We start from the raw sequence: 19,950 nt of genomic DNA, 5'->3' as shown, positions 1-19,950 counted from the left end.
AGACACACTCCTTCGAGGACAGTAACGTACACATTTTGGACAGGGAAGATAGATGGTTTGAAAGAGGGGCGAAGGAAGCCATCTATGCGAAACTGGAAAAACCATCCCTCAACAGAGGAGGAGGTCTGCGACACCACTTATCTCCCACTTACAATGCCGTCCTTTCATCTCTACCCAGGAGTCTCAAGAAGCTTAGCCTCCAAGAACAACAGTCGGTCACTAACGGCTCCAACGACTCATGACCACTGAATGGAGCACTAACGAAGTCGAAACTAACACCCCCAACGACCGTCGCTGCTTAACATCGGATCACTAAGAGCCATGCACATCAATAGCTCTGATAACGACGGGCGTGGCTAAACATCGGAACACAAAAGAGCCACGCATATCAATACCTCTTATAACGACGGGCGTTGCTCAACATCGGAACACAAAGAGCCATGGACATCAATAGCTCTGATAACGACTTCAAAGAGGCTAAATATCTGAGTTTCATCACCAGCCAGTCAGACTAGATTGGTCTAGTCAGAAAGGCACGAACTGATGAAGCCTCTTGGATGAGAGGCGAAACGTCTTCACGGATATATACCAAGTCCAGTTGCACTTGATTCAATTCCTTTGGATACTGTTTACATTTTTTGTCCGTAAAAAAAAGAAGAAAGGAAAAAACCAATTAACCATGTAAACCATAGGTAAGCAATTACCCTTTTCAACAATGACAGGGTTACAGCAATATGTTAAAACTTGTAACTCTTTTTTCTTTTACATTTAACAATTACACTATTATTATTTATTTCCCTATTTTTATTTTAATTAAGTTTTAATTTTATTTAATGAATACATATCTTGTCTGTTTACATTCAGTTCCCTTTCTTTGGCTTTTTTGCTTGTTACCAACTATTACATTTGCTGAATGAGCCTCAGAAGCGCTGTAATGTTTCTACCTGACCTCAAATCAATTTTATTTGTATAGCCCAATATCACATATTACAAATTTGCCTCAGTGTGCTTAACAGCAACACAACATCCTGTCCTTAGACCCTCTCATCGGATAAGGAACAACTCCCTAGAAAAACCCTTTAACAGGGAGAAAAAATAGGAAGAAACCTCAGGGAGAGCAACAGAGGAGGGATCTCTCTCCCAAGACGGACAGCATGCAATACATGTTGTGTTTACACAATACAACGTTGAAAGAGGATAAACAGAATTATAATGGACTTATAAAACGTATGAAGAATATGATGCGCAGGATGCCAAGCAGTATCCAGCAGATGCCATCGGAACAGTCCAGGACCCAAGCCACGCGACCAGCATCATCATGTAAAAAAAATTGTATGGATTTATAAAAAGAAAATGTGATGAGTGGGAATGGCAGACAGCGTTCAAGTGGCGACCACCATCACCACGGTGACCTGGGAGAACCGACTGCACATGCACACAAGGGAGACTCACATGACACCATTCACACACCGAAAAAGAGAAAGGAGAAGACATCATTCAGAGAGAGAGAAAAGACCTGAGAGAAGAGAACAGTTTGCAACAGTCATTAGTCATAATCAGCTAAGTTATCAATTAGTCATAATCTATACTCTGTAATCTCGTTGGCAGAACAGTGGTTGGTAAATTCACTGAGACAGAAAACTGACCCACCATGCAGTACAGATTGTGAAGCATTCAACTTAAAAGCAACTAATTGTTAGCTAAAGCAAAAAGATAAGTTTTAAGTTTGGATTTAAAGGACTTAACAGACTCTGATTGTCTGATGGCAGCAGGCAGGTTATTCCATAAGAACGGAGCCCGATAGGAAAAGGCCCTGCCACCAGCTGACTTTTTTTTAACCTTGGGTACACACAGGAGCCCTGTATTTTGAGAGCGAAGAGCTCAAGATTGAATGTACGGTTTCAGGAGATCAGACAGGTAAGATGGGGCAAATCCATTTAGGATTTTATAAGCCAGCAGAAGTACCTTGTATTCTGATCTAACATGGAAAGGAAGCCAATGAAGGGAGGCAAGAATTGGTGTAATATGGTCAAATTTCCTAGATTTAGTTAGGATAGCAGCAGCATTCTGAACCATCTGAAGACTTTTAGTACTAGAATGTGGCAGACCTGAAAACAAAACATTACAGTAATCAAGTCTGGATGAAACAAATGCATGTATTAGAGGCTGTGCGTCAGCCATGGAGAGGAAAGACCGAATTTTAGCTATGTTATGTAGGTGAAAAAAGGCAGTCTTGGTGATTTCTTTAATGTGCTTATCAAAGGAAAGGATGGGATCAAACATAACGCTAAGATTTTTAGCTGCCACACTTTGTGAAATCACAGTTGTCGATTGTTATCATTACTTGATCAAACTGGTGTCTATGTCTAGCAGGACCAATGACCAGCATCTCGCTTTTATCCAAATTTAAAAGCAGAAAGTTAAGTGAAATCCAGTTTTTCACAGTAGCCAAGCAGGCCTCTAAGTTAGTGATTTGAGTATGATCATCAGCCCTTATAGGCACATACAGCTGAGTATCATCAGCATAGCAATGGAAATTTATTCCATAACTGCGTATAATTTGGCCAAGAGGTGAAATGTAAAGAGAGAAAAGTAGAGGGCCAAGAACTGAGCCTTGAGGCACTCCATATTTAACCTCAGAGAATTTTGATATAATATTACTATAGCAGACACAATGTGTTCTTCCAGATAAGTAGGACTTAAGCCAAGAGAGAGCTAAGCCAGAGACACCAAAATTACAATTTAATCTATCTAATAGTATACAGTGATCAATGGCGTCAAAGGCTACACTGAGGTCCAGTAGTAGAAGCACAGAAGTGGAATCAGAGTCCATAGATTGTTCACCACTATGGACAGAGCAGTTTCAGTGGACTGACAGGGCCTGAAAGCCAATTGAAAAGGTTCATATAGATGGTTTTCTTTTATATGGGTCGAAAGTTGTTGATACACAACTCTCTCTAGTACTTTAGAAAAGGATGGAAGATTAGGGACTGGTCGATAGTTATTAAGAGAACCTGTATCGAGGTGCGGTTTTTTAAGTAGAGGTTTAACCACAGCTGTCTTAAAACTGCTGGGAACAATGCCAGTAGTAAGTGATAAATTAACAATGTCTAGCATTGTAGGTCCCAGAAAAGGCCAGAGGTCTTTAAAAAGTTTTGCTGGTAAGGGGTCAAGTTGGCAAGCAGTTGGTTTAGAAGCTGACACGAACTTAGTCAAAGTATCAAGAGAGATAGTCTCAAAAGCTGTAACAACTGGGACTGTCAGTGACTCATTATATAGATATGAATTTGGTAAGACAGGATCTGCAGGAGTAGCCGGAGTTGAAGAACTAATTTTGTTTAAAATCTCATCAACCTTATTGCAGGGCCAACAAAAGGCCAAAGAGTCCGCAAGTTCACAGAAAAGGGCCAAGAGCTTCACGATGAGCAAGTAAGAAGACTTGCACACCGTTTCAATGTGAGCTACAAGAAGTGGAAGGCTATCACTAAAGACGCCAACCAAACGCTGAGTGGAGAATGCTCAAATGACCTGCTGCACGAACACATCACAAAGGTAAGCAACACCTCAAATGATTTGAACGTTGTTTATGAACAATTAAGGCACATATACATTCCTGCCAATGACACGTGTCGCAGAGTAGACTCCTGTGAAGCAGTAACAAAAAGGGTCATCAAGACTGCAAGCTGTCATCTCGACACAAGAAAGGGTGAAGATCAAAGGGATGAAGAACAAGGCGAGGAAGAGACAGCGCTGGAAATCAAGTCTGTAGCCTCAGAAAAAGTGAGCATCAACTCTCACCGCACCGTTCTCTGCTCACTCGCTAAGCAACTCTCACCGCACCAAGTCCTCTGCTCATTCTCGAAGCAACTCAAGAGTCACATCCAGACGTTCAAGCCTGTTTTCTGCTAACAGATTAGAGGCTGCTGCTGAAGTTGCTGCCAATGAAGCCACTTTAGCAGTACTGCTAGAGCAAGAACATCATGAAGAAGAACTACAAAGACTCGAAGCTGAAGCCGCACATTTATGAGCCAAACAAGAGGCCAAGCGCAGACAACTAGAGCGACTGGAGATGATTAAGAAGCTAAAGGCTGCCAAGGCACGACAGCAAGTATGAGCAAAGTGCTCAGATGAAGAAATAAACAAGTTGCTTCATGAACATGTCAGTGTCTCTCTGAAGGAGGCAGTCAAGCATGAAAGTAGCCTGTTGCAGCACCACTCTCCACCACAAGCTGTGACACAGCCAAAGCATGAAGGCAGCACAACAGCTCTCATTAGAGCATTCCCAGAGTACATCAGTGCAAGTCGTCTCCCTGTACCTGAACCAGCAATGTTCATTGGTGATCCACTGAGATTCAACGACTGGAAAGTTTCCTTTCATACACTCATTGACAGGAAAAACATACCAGCCGAAGAAAATATATATTATCTGCGAAAGTATGTGGGTGGAACCGCCAAGAAGGCCATAGAGAGCTACTTCCTACAAGGCACCGAGTTAGGCTATCATGCAGCTTGGACTACCCTAGAAGAGAGATATGGCAATCCATTCCTCATCGCTAATGCCTTCAGAGATAAGCTCAATGCATGGCCCAAAATAAGCTTCAAAGGCAGTGTCGAACTTCAAGAAGTATCCAATTTCCTTTGCAGCTGTGAGGCTTCCATGTCTCAGATAAGAGGTCTTGAAGTACTCTGACTGCAACAAGAACCAGAAAATTCTTGCTAAACTTCCAGACTGGCTGACCTCAAGATGGAATGAGAAAGTCATAGAAGTGGAAGAACAAAGTCATATGTTCCCAAGCTTCAGCCAGTTCGTCAAGTTTCTTACACGTGAAACCAAAATCACTTGTAACCCAATAACATATCTCCACACTCTAAAACCAAATGAAAGTGAAAGGATCAAGGTTTCCAAGAACAGAGGTCCTGGAGCAAAGGTGCCGACAACCAAGTCGGACGAGAAAGCTGTTGCTACAAGCTGTGTCTTCTGTGAGAAGACAGGTCACAGTCTACACAAGTGTCATAAATTTATGGAGGAGACGATCTCTGATCGAGTCGTTTGTTCCACAGAAGAAATTATGCTTCAGCTGTCTGAGGTTTGGCCATCGCTCAAAAGACTGTAAAGACGGAATGATCTGTGATATGTGCAAGAAAGGACATCCGACATGTCTCCACGATAATCGCACCAAGGGAGAAAGAATGTCAACAAGGACTGGAGGAGCGAGGCACAGTGACAAGTCAAGGGAAAGGAAAATGGATCGCCCACAAGATACAATAGCAAGAACATCATGTGAGGCAACATCACATACAGTCATCCAGAATGTAAAAAACACTCATACACCCACAATCATTCCAGTGTGGGTGTCAACCACAAGTGAGCCCGATCATGAAGTTCTAGTGTATGCACTCCTCGATACACAGAGTGACACAACCTTCATTCTTGAAGAAACGGCAAAGGTTCTCTACACAAAGAACGAACCAGTTCAGCTAAAGCTCTCCACAACGGCTTCAAGAAACACAGTCGTGTCCTGCTGGAAACTGACTGGTTTACAAGTGAGAGGATTCTACTCAGACAAGATAATTCCTCTACCAGGGACCTACTCAAGAAAATTCATCCCCGCAAAAAGAGATCATATTCCCACACCAGAGACAGCAAAGGCATGGCCCCATCTTGAACAAATGGCAGATGAGATCGCTCCTCAACAAAGCTGTGACGTTGGCCTGCTAATCGGCTACAACTGTCCTCAAGCTCTTGTCCCAAGTCAAGTGGTGCCTGGTGAAGAAAATCAGCCCTTTGTTCAGAGAACAGACTTGGGCTGGCAACCCATGTCTCGACTATGGAGACGTGATTGGAGTAAGTCACCAAGTCATCGTAAAGCAAATGATGCCAGATCTTCAGTCCTCGTCAAGCCTCACAAGCGAAGTGCACTGTTTGTAGAATACAGCTCAAGGAAGTAGTCTTACCTGCAGCCATCCTCAAGGTGCTGGAATCTGACTTCGTCGAAAGAGCTTCAAAGTATAGTCACATCTCTCAAGAGGATCTCCACTTCCTATCAACGATGGAAAAAGGCATAAGGGACGATGGTCACTATGAAATGCCATTGCCATTCAAGAAAGAAAGACCCAGCTTACCAGATAATAAGATATGCGCTATCCATCGTCTCAGATGCCTCGAAACGAAGTTGAGAAGAAATGAGCAATACCACAAAGACTACAAGACCTTCATGGATGAGACCATAGCCTGCAGAAAGGGTCTCTGACTAGGACATCAAAGCTTCAGGATGGTACATCCTACACCATAGGGTGTATCATCCACAAAAGCCTGGAAAGATCCGCATCGTCTTTGACTGCTCCACAACATGTCAAGGGACATCCTTGAATTACCATCTCCTGACCGGTCCAGAGTTGACAAACCCCTTGGTGGGAGTCCTTTGTCGCTTTTGAAGAGGTCCTGTGGCATGCGTTGTCAGTGTCGACAAACCCCTTGGTGGGAATTCTTTGTCGCTTTGGAAGAGGTCCAGTGGCATGTGTTGTCAGAATGCATGTTCCACCAGTTCCATGTGAAAACAGAAGACCAAGATTACCTATGATTCCTGTGGTGGGAGAATGAAGATCTTGAAGTCCAACCTTCCATCTACCGGATGAAAGTCCACCTGTTTGGTGCAGTTTCATCACCTGGCTGCGCCAACTATGAACTCAAGCACCTTGCAGCCAAAGGGCGACGACACTTAAGTGAAGACACCATCAAGTTCATACAGAGGAACTTTTACATCGATGATGGCTTGTTAAGTGTAGAGTCCATAGGTTAAGCAATCCGGCTAGTGAAGGAAGCTAGAGAGCTGTGCAGCACAGGCAACCTCCGGCTGCACAAGTTCATCTTCAACAGCAAGGAAGTGCTAGCCACACTTCCCAAAGAAGAATGTGCTGAAGCTGCCAAAGACCTGGGCATGGCCCTGGAGGAACTATGCATGGAAAGAGCTCTCTTTGGCTTCCACTTGTAGCTCCCACACAATCCCGTCACCACGGAACTTGAAAGAGTGTCCGTGCAGCATGTCTATGGTACTATCAGTTCCATCGGCAATCTATTGCTCTTCCTGTGATACGTGGATCTGACAACCTGAATTTTAAGACCCGAATTTTAGCAACCTGAATTAGTGCAACAACCGAATATTTTAGAACTGTATTTTTGGAAGGTGAATATTTATGTTTCGAATTTTTAATGCTGGAATTCTGTTTTCAATCGAAATATAGGTTGCAGAAAAAAATTAAGCATTGTTATTGCTGTCCACCCCCCAACAAGTGTCAAAGTGCAGTGCAAAAAAAATCAGGTATCATAAATGCTGTGGGATTTATTTCGAATTGTGCCAAATTGCAATGCAAAATAATTCAAGCATTGTTATTGCTATATGTTTTTATTCAATTCATGCAATTCAGTATTCAATTTTGCTTCGAGGACCTCTGGCTCCGTTTTACTTCCAAAGTGAAGCACTGTTTCACTGGGTGGGCACTAAAACGCGTCATAAACATAACTGTCCAATCAACAACGTGTAAGGTACTAAGTCAACTTACATTGGGTTAGTGAAGCAGAACGCCCCTGTGTCACCTGAAGAGGGCGCTGTGTTGCACAATACCCACGACATTTTTTTTAAGTGTCACTTTTTTTTGTATGATTCACGTAGGAAATAGTCATTCAAATTAAATGTTGGCATCTAAAAATATGTTTTATGTGATATGTACGTTATGTTTTTTGTTTTTTGGTGAAGCACTGTTTCACCTGTTGTCTTATAGAAACCTCCTTTGATATATATATTGTAACGTGCATGGATAAGTAGACACGTTGGCCCTAGGCTAACGGGTCGGACCCTTTAGTCGAGTGGTTTTATATTAAATATATATATGGGTGGCGCAGTGGTTAGCGCGGTCGAATCACAGCAAGCAAGAAGGTCCTGGGTTCGACTCGAGCCCTGGGTCGTCCTAGTTTGCATGTTCTCCCCGTGTCTGCGTGGGTTTCCTCCGGGTGCTCCGGTTTCCTCCCACAGTCCAAAGACATATAGGTCAGGTGAATCGGCATTACTAAAATTGTCCCTAGGTGTGTGTGTGTGTGTGTCGGCCCTGTGTGATGGTCTGGCGGCCTGTCCATGGTGTCTCCCCGCCTGCCGCCCAATGACTGCTGGGATAGGCTCCAGCATTCCCGCGACCCTGAGAGCAGGATAAGGGGTTCGGATAATGGATGGATTATGTGGTAATCCCTCCAGATTCCAGAAACGTTTGATTTTTTTTAGGTCTTCCCGATGCGTATTGGGTGGCGGTAATGCACACCATAAAATTGTTGGCCAACCACCATAAAACGACAAAGAAGAAGAAGAAGAAGCTGAAGAAGAAGAAGAAGAAGAAGAAGAAGAAGAAGAAGAAGAAGAAGAAGAAGAAGAAGAAGAAGAGAAAGAAGACGGAAACAACTGTGCGCATGGGCACATGGATTGTTAAGAAAAGGCTTCACGTTTATTCCCAGCATGTCGTAAAACGGATTCCATCCATCCGTCCATTATCAACCCGCTTATTCTGCTGTCAGCGTCGCGGGGATACTGGAGCCTATCCCAGCAGTCACTGGGCGGCAATTGTGGGGAATATAATCGGGAGCCGGTGGAAATATTGTAAAAAATGAGGTAAGACTGAACCAACAAAGTTATGTATTTCAAAGTTTATGCAGCCGAGGTGGAATCAAAGGTAGCTAGCTGACTTCATGCGAACTGCTGTGGTCTTGTGTCCGAAATTGGGATTTTGGGATTTCATGCAGGCAGGTAAAAATAATGCGTTTGTTATGTTGCTGTTAATACCCCCTAACGTCCGTATACTACTGCAGCTGTGGTATGTATAAAGAGATGACATTTAGAAATGCTGCACACTGAAAAAATAGCGGTTACAAATCAAAGCACGCGGTCTGGTAATGCTAACCAGAAGTGCGGGTTTCTGCACGTTTTGCCTTGCTGTCATATGAATCACTTTTAAAAGTAGCTTGAATTTAAAGCTGAAATCCAAGACTTTTCTCCATTAATTATTCGTTATGTTATTCTTTTGAAACATGTTGACTATGTGGGGAATCTGTTGGGCAGTCAGTATTACAGTAGAACATTGTTTTATTTTAATACACAGTGGTTTTATGTAGGAGGTGGCCAGAAATAAATCTATTGCGACTAATTTTCTTGGACTACAAACAAGGTGTTGCATCATTGTCGCATGTGTCCCGTCAACTCCGCAGTAATCTCGCATATAGTCCATGGGCCAGACGATATTTCGGTACACTCAAGGTGGCAAAACTTACTTATAATTTTTGAAAGGATCCATGTCTGTAGATGATATTTTGGTATGATAACCATTCCCGAGTGGCAGCTGTATCACAGTTATCAGCTCATGAAGTTAACCACCCGCTAAACTAAATTGCATTTTAGACGCTGGTGCATATCCTGGTTTAGCCTCATGGTCAGGACATTTTTCAATGTTCTATAATATTGTCTTTGGTATCATTTTAAAGGGGACCTTCTTAGCTGTCATTCAAGCCCTGTTGTGGATATTTCTCACAAATATAGAGGTCACTTGAGCTCTTCAACCCGTCAATAACACACATCTTTCTGCAATTTTCGCCTAAACTATATACTTTCTTTTAGCCTTGTGGCATCTAGGAATATCAGGGACACAAAACACAAAAACTGGAATACTCACAGGACTGTTAAGATTCAGAAAATGTATAATATACCCATACTATTTCATTGTGTGAGGTGATTGTGAACCTTAAATGAGAACTAGACCAAAGCCAGTTAGGTCACAAACTGGTCTCTATACATTTGTTTAAATACACAATCAAAATACATGATAAAAAGGAATACCATAGTGAGTTAATGAACTATTTTAATATTTTAAACAACATTGACATTTACATATACTTAGTCAATGATACATGTAATCCCATATCATTAGTGGGTATATGTAATGGTAATGGGTAGGGTAATGGGTATATGTGAATATGGTTACATTATTGTTATCAAGCTCTGGGTAACCAAGTCCAGAATCAACATCCTGTGCATCAATAGACTACTACCACAGTAATACCATGAGAATCATCACACTGTCATTCATCAAACTGCTCGTTTCTCTCATCATCTGACTCCCCAAGTTTAAAGTCCAGTTCTGGACCATCCTGCTGTTTTTGGTTACTGCAGGTCTGTAACCTGCACATGTCTGTGCATGGAAGTCCATTTGACAGGCACATGCAGCTTGGCATTTTGCATGAATGCACACACTTGCATGTTAGCATTTCCAAGACCACATCTGGTGCAGGTGGGGAGCACATCCAGTAAATGGCCAGCTTGCCTTCATCGTCTGTCCATCCATACTCAGTAGGGCTTGGCACCACAGGGTTAGCCTGCAGACAGCATTTCCATATTGCTGCCTGATAGTTGGCTCGTTGAACATGCATAAAGAGACAGTCTCTACATGGTGGCAGCTGGCTGGACTCAACCTCTCCCTTTTTGGTGCAGAAGAGCTGGTAACGCAGTTTGTTCACCTCAGCAGTGCTGTTATTAGCAACATACATCCGACAGGTGAACTGCTCAATTTTCTGGAACAGCTCATCACTCACATTCCATGTCTGTCCCAGTTGACTAAAAGTCTCTTGGCAGGAAGTGTGCTTTCTCACTATCTTCAGGGCATTCAGCTTCCCTCGACCAGCGAATGCACTGACAGTGTCGCAGCCTGTGAAGGCATGTAAGCCAATTAGGCTGTCACAGATGCTGTCTCCAAGTGAACTTGCCAGTTTGGTGATGTCGACAAACCGTGTGCGGTTCTGAGTCCCACACTTCTGGTAGATGGGACAGGTGATGTCCTTCTGGAAGCCAAGACAAAGCACCATGACATCAGTGTCCTCAGCTGTGATGATAACTGACTTTGAGCCCGCATTTGCTGCATGCAATGCATGCAGGAGCAGACGGGTGTCAGCTTCTTCATGTGTGGAGTGCAGTTCTGCTGCTTCCTCACACCCATCTTCTGTCAACTTGTAGCAGGTTTCCTCACAGGTCATGTACAACACCTTGCCATGCAGCATAGCTCTGTATCGTGGGAGTTTCCACTCTTCCACCAGAAACTTGATGAGACTGGTCTTGTTGGAGGAACTGCACAGAAATTTTCTCCACTGCTGGACGTGGTGTCCCCCTGCAAGATTATTGTACTGGAGAGTGATGTCTCCACCCCGGTTCAGTCGTTCAGCATCTTTGATCGAAGTCTGGTGATAGACATCAAAAACAACATCAATCCTCCCACTCTGTGCTCCCTCATGGAGGACCTGGGTCAAGGCTGACTCTGCCACCTGTGCAAAGGTTTTGTTGTTGCCATTCATTTTTTGGACCAGGCTCATCCCATCAATGATGGAAGAAGATGGGATTGGGATGTCTTCTGCAGGAGATACATTCTTTTCAAGCTCTTGGCAAGTGCAGCCTTGTTTGTTTTTCGTAAGGACCCATCTGCATTTGCCAGTGCCCATGGTAGTGGGCCCAATGGGTAGGCAAGGACATCCTTCAGATTCACCTTCCTGCTTTCAGCCACTGACTGAAAAGGTTTCTATCTGCCTTCAGAACCACATCCTGTGCTTTCTTTCCATGAGCTTGTTTTGTGCTGACATTGGAGAATGTTTTCAGACTTTGCTTGGTCATCTTGACGTGGAATTTCACAGGTGGTGGGTCTGCATGTAACCTTGATTGCTGGAATGCCTGGTAAGGCCTCTTCTCCTTTCTCAAGAGCTCTCAAGAGATCTATGGTCACATCAGGTGGAGCCATGTTGCCAGTGGAGAGGCTAACCAAATCAATCTCATCAGGGGACATAGGATTGAGCCAGTTATTCTCCATAAGGTCCATGAGAGACTGGACATCTGCTTCATCTCTCTTGATCCTTGGACTCTGTAGATCTGGATGAGACCATTTGCACCTGCCTTGACCTGTCAGGTCTCTCAGCTGTCTGAGGTACATGCTTCTATACTCAGATGTGAGATAATATTTGGTCACAGCTCCTGGCTTCAAGCTGAATCCCTTTGTCCCTCCAGCTGTTTGGGTGTCTTTGTTCACCGTTTCTTCTATAGCTTGGTCAACAGGGATTCGGCCAAAGGGATTGGTGGAGCCCAGTTGGACTGAGAAACCTCCTTCCATGAATTCTGTGTACACATCTGGGTGTGTGATGGGCAGCTCAGACATCTGGGCGTAGTAGTAGGGGAGGTAGCGTGCATAATTCATCCTGTCATAAGCAACGCACCATGGGATCATTGCTCAAATGCTAGCCAAGGGTAGCATCCAGTCTCCCTCTGTGGATGCTCGGATGAGCCCCAACAAGATTTCAACCATGTCCAAATAGGACATCCAGAAGTTCGAGAGGCTGCCGTTTCCACCTCTAAGGAACTCACGGTAGACTTCAAATAGATCCATGATGCGTGTACAAGAGCTGTTCTCGAGGACCTCCTTCAAAGCATGTTGTGAGACTTCTTTCCCAAGGCTGTCAATGGTCTTCAGTTTCTCATTCAGGTGAACCATGTCATTCCTGTGAGTTTCTTCCAACCAGGACAGGAAACCATTCAAGGTCAGTCGCATGAGAGCCTCATACAGGAGCTTGTGTAGTCGCACTGCCCTGTTGTACTTGCGGCCATCCATAACACCAGCAATTGAGCCTTCTGCAATCATGCCAGACTCAATGCAGAGGTCTTTGAGTCCAGCATCTTGGAAACGCTTTCCTATTACTGCCAGCAGTGTGCAGATGGTGTGGAATACCCCAAGCCTAACGATGATATCATGGAACTTGTCATGGTGTTTCCATGTGATCTCGACAGCCTTCGCATACAGGGCTTGGTCAAAGACACAGACAATCTTCCTCAGGCCTAAGCACTGCATGATGCTCAGTGACTGGTTAAGCACCTCGTTGACAGTAGACATTTGTGTCGCTGGAGCATTGATGGTAGGCAGATAGCCTATATTGTCGGGGATGACCGTCATCTCTCCTCGAGTCAGGATGTTGAAGCCTGTCCAGCTGCTGACTGACTGTTCTTCTTGTTGTGACATGCGTGCTAGGACCCAAAGAAGGTTTTTCTCTCTGGCAAGCTTAGTATTGGCTGCAGTATCGGCATCTGACTTTTTGCTTTGTGGTGGCCCTACCCGTTGTCCAGCATTGTAAGTTGGTAACATTGGTGGGGGTCCATCAATGCTTCTCTTCTTTGTTTTGGGAACAGTGGGCATGGGTTGGACAGGAAGTGGGTTGACTGGCTTTGCTTGCACAGCAATCCCATTGACTCTGTGAGATGTTCCCTCACCACTGACAGTTTCTTCAAGACGGTCGATATTGTCCCAGGCTAAAGTTGTGAATATGCCAGGATGGATGTTAGCTGGAAGGGCAATGCCACTCCCCGATGATGAGAGTTTCTGGAGACACAGGGCAGTGTTGATCTCTTCCATCTGTGAATAGGACACACTGTGACCAAGTCGGTTGAGGATGTTTATCAACTCTACATTTCCTGTCAACGATTTGACACTGAATGGCAGAACAATGTGCTTGGAAGGCTTGGTATTTCCACATGTCACTGCATATACTATGTCATGGCCAAATGACTGCAGAAGGCACTGCACTCTCTGGGATGCATGATCAGGATCATTTGAGCCTGTGAGTAGAGAGTACAGGAAGATAATGAGCGACTCTGGAATGGTAGGACATTCTGCTTCTGGTTTGACTTCAGGCGGCCAGGTTTGAGGAACATCTTGACTTTTAATGTCTGCTCTCAATTTGATGGCTGCTTTGGCTATAACATCTTGTGCACTGACACTTTTCAGGATCTGCAGCTCCCTTTTGAGAGACTGATTTTCTTTGGCAAGTTCCCTCATGGACAAGTTATCGGGATAGAGGAGGAATTTTCCTTTCTCATCAGGGAATATCTGCAAGGCTCCAGCAAACTCACTTTCCAGGTTTCGCCTTATGTGCTTCTTGGTTGATTCCTTGACTTGGGCAATGCCTTGGGAGTTCATTGAAGCTACCAGTCTAGAAGAGAGATCAGTCATTGTCATCACTTGAGGATTGCCAAAAAGCTCCATCCTGATGAAGAGGAACAGCTCATTGTATGCCTTATTCACAGCAGCTTCATACTGGGCTGCAGCATCATCATCTTCATTGCTGGCAACCTCTCCTTTGGAAACCTCTTCTTTGGTGTAAAGTCTATAGCATGACCTGTGGTAGTGCCCTTCAGCTGCTACAAGGTCTCTACTCACAATGGCAAGGATTCTGCTGGCCCTTTTCTTTGTGGCTGCACTCCTGATCTTTGCATCAGCTCGCAGTTCTCGACACTGCACCAGTACTTCTCTCGTATTCTGTCTCTTGGAATATTTGCTGTTTTTCTGACAAAATATGCACTCTGCATCATAAGTCCTAGATGTACTTGGAGCATGTCGAGCTACTCTCTTAGATTGTTTCTCTTCAGCAGAGACACAACTTTTCTTTTCTTTTGCAAGGAGGCCATCAAGAATTTGCTTCATAGTGAAGATACTGCGACACTTTCTGTGGTAGTAGATTGCTGGAATCTGTCCCTCAGGAATGTCTTTTGCCAGTTTCAAAACTGGTGCATGATTTCGTATCTGAGCTGCCCTGAGCAGAGTTCTCCATGAGTCGACACTTTGTAGTGAAACCAGCTTATCTGTATCATCAGAACAGTGGTTAATGCACTCCACCCGTGGGCGCTTTGGTATTGGGAAAAACTTGCTTGTTCACCAGTGGCCATATTCAGTCAGTTTTCACCTGCCACATACAAACAAATACATGTAACTTAGGTGTATGAACACTACTAAAACAAAGTTTACTTTGCTTCACCAGCGTCATATTACCATTATTTATCTTACATAGCCACAAATAGATATATTACCTAGTTGCTATGCAACAGCTGTATTTTGTCCACATGAGGCCGCTAAAATCAACACAAGATGAAAGTTCCTCGTAGCCACTTTAACTAACCATATTAACATATACATTAAAAGAACATGCTAAAATTATGGGAAATTAGCTTACAATCTTCTCCAGAGTGAGACAAGAAGATAGATACCAGTTTCCTCTATATGTGTTTAGTAGAAAGCTATCTGGCTGCACGTTAGCCTAGCTTAGCACAATGAATGGAAGTACACAGTACTGGTTATCCTTGGTTGTTGGCCAACTAAGAACTGTCCCAGAGTTTAAGCTAGGCTAATCAGTACCAGGGGTGTTGAAATGCTATATTTGTAAAAATCTGGGCAAATACACAATCGTGAGAGGCACAGAAACAGGATTCCTGAAAGAAAAATGAAATAGCTGCTCATTTGGAAAGGTTATCATGTATTATTTTACTTCTGTTAGTGTACCAAATAAAATGGCACCAGTGAAGTTGTGTCACCTTGGGTGATATCAATATCTGGTCTGACCCATGGACTAACTGGCTTTGGTCTAGTTAGTTTCTTAGTAATAATGCCCTTCTAATTTAAGGTTCACAGTCACCTCACACAATGAAATAGTATGGGTATATTATACATTTCCTGAATCTTTACAGTCCTGTGAGTATTCCAGTTTTTGTGTTTTGTGTCCCTGATATTCCTAGATGCCACAAGGCTAAAAGAAAGTATATAGTTTAGGCGAACATTGCAGAAAGATGTGTGTTATTGACGGGTTGAAGAGCTCAAGTGACCTCTATATTTGTGAGAAATATCCTCAACAGGGCTTGAATGAAAGCTAAGAAGGTCCCCTTTAAAATGATACCAAAGACAATATTATAGAACATTGAAAAATGTCCTGACCATGAGGCTAAACCAGGATATGCACCAGCGTCTAAAATGCAATTTACTTTAGGGGGTGGTTAACTTCATGAGCTGATAACTGTGATACAGCTGCCACTCAGGAATGGTTATCATACCAAAATATCATCTACAGACATGGATCCTTTCAAAAATTATAAATAAGTTTTGCCACCTTGAGTGTACCAAAATAGGAAATTTTGGGCTCTGGCCCATGGACTAATAGCCAGAGTCCTATCTCCCCACTTCGTTTTAGCGCTGTGCCAGCCTTCGAGAAAGGTCTAAAAACGCTCTGGCTTATGCGTATTCTTTAAACCAATCACAATCTTCTTGGGCGGCGCTAAACCCAGGATGCAGCGTGGTGCCCTTGCTAAATAGGGGAACTTATTTTAGTGGAACATTGAGACGAGGCCTGGCATTAAAATGGCTAAATTCCCGCAAAAGAAAATGGCCCATAAAATAGTAAGACATATGTCGTCTATGTAACATGACTTTTACTTATATAAAAGACAAACATAATTTGATCATCAGTGCCCTAGAGGTGAAGCCTACCTATACTTTAGCTCTGGAAGGGCTCCCTGGACTAGTTAAAATCACAGACGATTTAATAGCTGTATGTAGCAGTTGCAGAATGTTATTAAACCAATATCACAGAAGCTCGTGTGAAGTGGATGGAACGGATTGGTACATTGGTCAAGTCAATGTCATTGGTGCATGCTGCTGCCAGACTTAAAAGATGTGCCAAATCAACTCTGACTTACGATGGCTGTGTCAGAAAACGGATCAACTCCCCCCTCTTCCATCAAATCCCCCCTCCTAGTGGCATAGACTTATTACTCAAGGTGGGAACCTTATCCAAGGGCCATGCCTCCAATTTCCACGACCTTTTATCCCCAGCGGATGAGTTGGTCATTAATAAGATAAGAGTTTGTTGGGAAAAAGAACTATAGACCACTTTTTGAGATGCTTTCTGGAAAAAGGCTCTGGAAGCTGTCAACTCCTCGGCTAGCTGAGAAATATGTTATAGAAATTGCAGTTTGGCTCAGTCTCATACAGATCAAAGTAGTTCATAGACTCCATTATAGCAAGGCTAAGCTCACCAAACTTTACCCAAGCAAAGTGGATGAAAATTGTGAAAGATGTTCCCTAGCCCCTTGCGATTTGGCACGTACAGTTAGGTCCATAAGTATTTGGACAGTTACACAATATTTGTAATTTTGCCCCTGTACACCACCACAGTGGATTTGACATGAAGTATTTGAGATGTGATTGAAGAGTACACTTTCAGCTTTAATTTAAGGGGTTGGATAAAAATATGGCATTAACTGTTCAGGAATTACAGCCATGGATATACAGGGTCACCCCATTTTCAGAGGCTCAAAAGTAATTGGACAAACATAAGTATGATTATAACAATTATATTTAATGTTTGGAGGAAAATCCTTTGCAGTCAATGACTGCCTGAAGTCTGGAACCCGTCGACATCTTCAAATTCTGAGTTTCCTCCTTTGAAATGCTCTGCCAAGACTTAACAGCAGCTGCCTTCAGTTGCTGGTTGTTTGTGGGTCTTTTGGCCATTAGTTTGATCTTCAGCAAGTGAAAAGCATGCTCAATTGGGTTGAGGTCAGGTGACTGACGTGGTCACTGATGAATATTCCACTTTTCTGCCTTGAGAGACTCTTGGGTTGCTTTCTCAGCTTGTTTTGTGTCATTAGCCATCTGTGGTGTGAAGCGCCGTCCTCTCAGTTTTGTGACATTTGGCTAAATCTGAGCAAATGGCATATCCTTATAAACATCACAATCCATCCTGCTACTTCTGACAGTAGTCACATCAATAAACACCAATGACCAAGTTCCATTGGCAACCATACATGCCCATTTCATACCACTGTTTGACAGATGATATGGTATGCTGAGAATCATGAGCTGTTCCTTTTGTTCTCCACACTTTGCTTCTTCCCATCCTTCTGGTACAAGTTAATCATTGCTTCATCTGTCCAGAGAACCTTGTTCCAGAACCGGGTAGGTTTTTAGATGTTTTTAAACACAGTCTAATCTGGCCTTCCTGTTCTTAAGTGACACCAGTGGTTTTCACCTTGTCGTAAACCCTCTGTATTTATTTTCATGCAGGTGTCTCTTGATTGTAGACTTGGACAATGATACCCCTACCTCTCAAGAGTGTTTTTGACTTCACTAGATGTTGTGAATGTGTTTTTATCTTTACTAGGGAAAGAATTCTGCGATCAATCACTGTAGATGTGTTCCGTGGTCTTTCCAGCCTTTTGGTGTTGCCGAGCTTGCCAGTGCATTTTTTCTTTTTAAGAATGTACCAAAATGTTGACTTAGCACTCTTGAAGTGTTTACTATCCATCTGATAGATTTCCTTTGCTTTTTCAGCCTAATGATGGCCTCCATCACTTGTAGTGACACCTCTATGTACTTCATGTTGAGAGTTCTGATGAACAGCTACCAAATGCAAATGTAAATACTTGACCTTTTATCTGCTTAATTTGTCATGGAATAATGATGGAAAAGGTCTTACTTGCCCATGAAACCACTTGTTAGTCAAGTGTCCATTTACTTTTGATTCTCTGAAAATGGGGTGACCATATATAAAACTGGCTGTAATTCCTGAACGGTTAATGCAATATTTTTGTCCAACCCCTTAAATGAAAGCTGAAAGTCCACACTTGAATCACATATTGGTTACTTCATTTCAAATCCACTGTCGTGGTATACAGGGGCAAAATTGCAAATATTGTGTCACTGTCCAAATACTTATGGACCTAACTGTATGTTCTGGTCATGTCCCAAACTAACTGGCTTCTGGCATTCATTTTTTAACATGATTTCTGAAATTTTGAAGTTGAAAATCTGTCCGTCCCCTCACAGAGCAATCTTTAGAAGACCCCCCCAGACGAAATCACTACAATGGCTATCCAATCTAGTGTTATTGCCTTTGCCTGTTTAATCGTCTGTAGAAAAATCCTCATCCTTTGGAAATCCTCTCAGCCACCCTCTATTAAAGCATGGCTATGGAACATTTTGTCTCTACTGAAACTGGAAAAAATAAAAGTTTACACTGAGGGGCTCCTCTGATAGGTTTTATTCTCACTGGAAGCCATTAATTGAAATGTTGATTGCCTCCCTTCTGGCGAGGTGGCACCATAGAATTCAGGCTTGGGCCGGCCTGGGGTGAACAAATACCTTGTGGCTTGCCCACCACATACAGAGCCAGCAGTTACCCAACATCATAAAGCCCAAAAAGACCATTAAAATGGCTCAGATGCTAGTACATTAGTTATTATTTATTTATTTAGTCACTTCTTTATTTTATTTATTTTGTATTTTTTGTACTTATTTTTTTACTAACCTACTTTTTTAAATCTTTTGTTTCATTTTTCGTGTTTATATTTAACCTACTGCAATGTGGTTTAATTCTGTTCTGAGAAGGGGCCTGCGGGACGGGGTAGGAGTAGATAGAGGGGAGCAGGATGTGGGTAAATGGGATTTGGGGATGTTAAAATGTTAAAAAAAATATAGAGTATTTCAGCTGTAATTGTTCAGTTCGATTTGTTTTCCTTGAAAAAAATAATTAATATAGAAAATGGATCAACACTGGGCATGAGAGTCTTACGAGACAGTCTGGGTTTTTCCAAGGTGCGTTCACAAGTTGTTGTGGTCCTGCAACTGTAGTAAAATTGTTTGAAAGCCAACATAGTTGTGTCCACTGCCTTATAGGTGGTTTGCTTTGTTATGATAGCAATTTACTTTGTCCCATCTAAGTGAATTCACTGGATCTGTTATTTACAGGACTGTCTCAGAACGTACTGGCTGCCATGTCACGATCCAGTGACGTGAAGTTTATTTCAGTTTTCGTATGTGTGGTTGATGTTCAGATGGCAGTGTTTTTCCTTTTCTGTTTTCACTATCCACCTATACAACCTCTGCTTATTTATTCATTCATTCATTCATTATCCAAACCGCTTATCCATACTCAGGGTCCAGGGATGCTGGAGCCCATCCCAGCAGTCATTGGGCAGCATTAAGCATGACTCTGCTTATTGCTGTGCGTAAATGCTCAAAGGTACATGCTGATATTTATAACTGCAAACCAGATATTAGAGCGATTAT

Source organism: Lampris incognitus, chromosome 5 (assembly GCF_029633865.1).
Source record: "Lampris incognitus isolate fLamInc1 chromosome 5, fLamInc1.hap2, whole genome shotgun sequence".
NCBI classification, from domain to species: domain Eukaryota; kingdom Metazoa; phylum Chordata; class Actinopteri; order Lampriformes; family Lampridae; genus Lampris; species Lampris incognitus.
Note: the sequence above shows the minus strand (reverse complement) of the source record.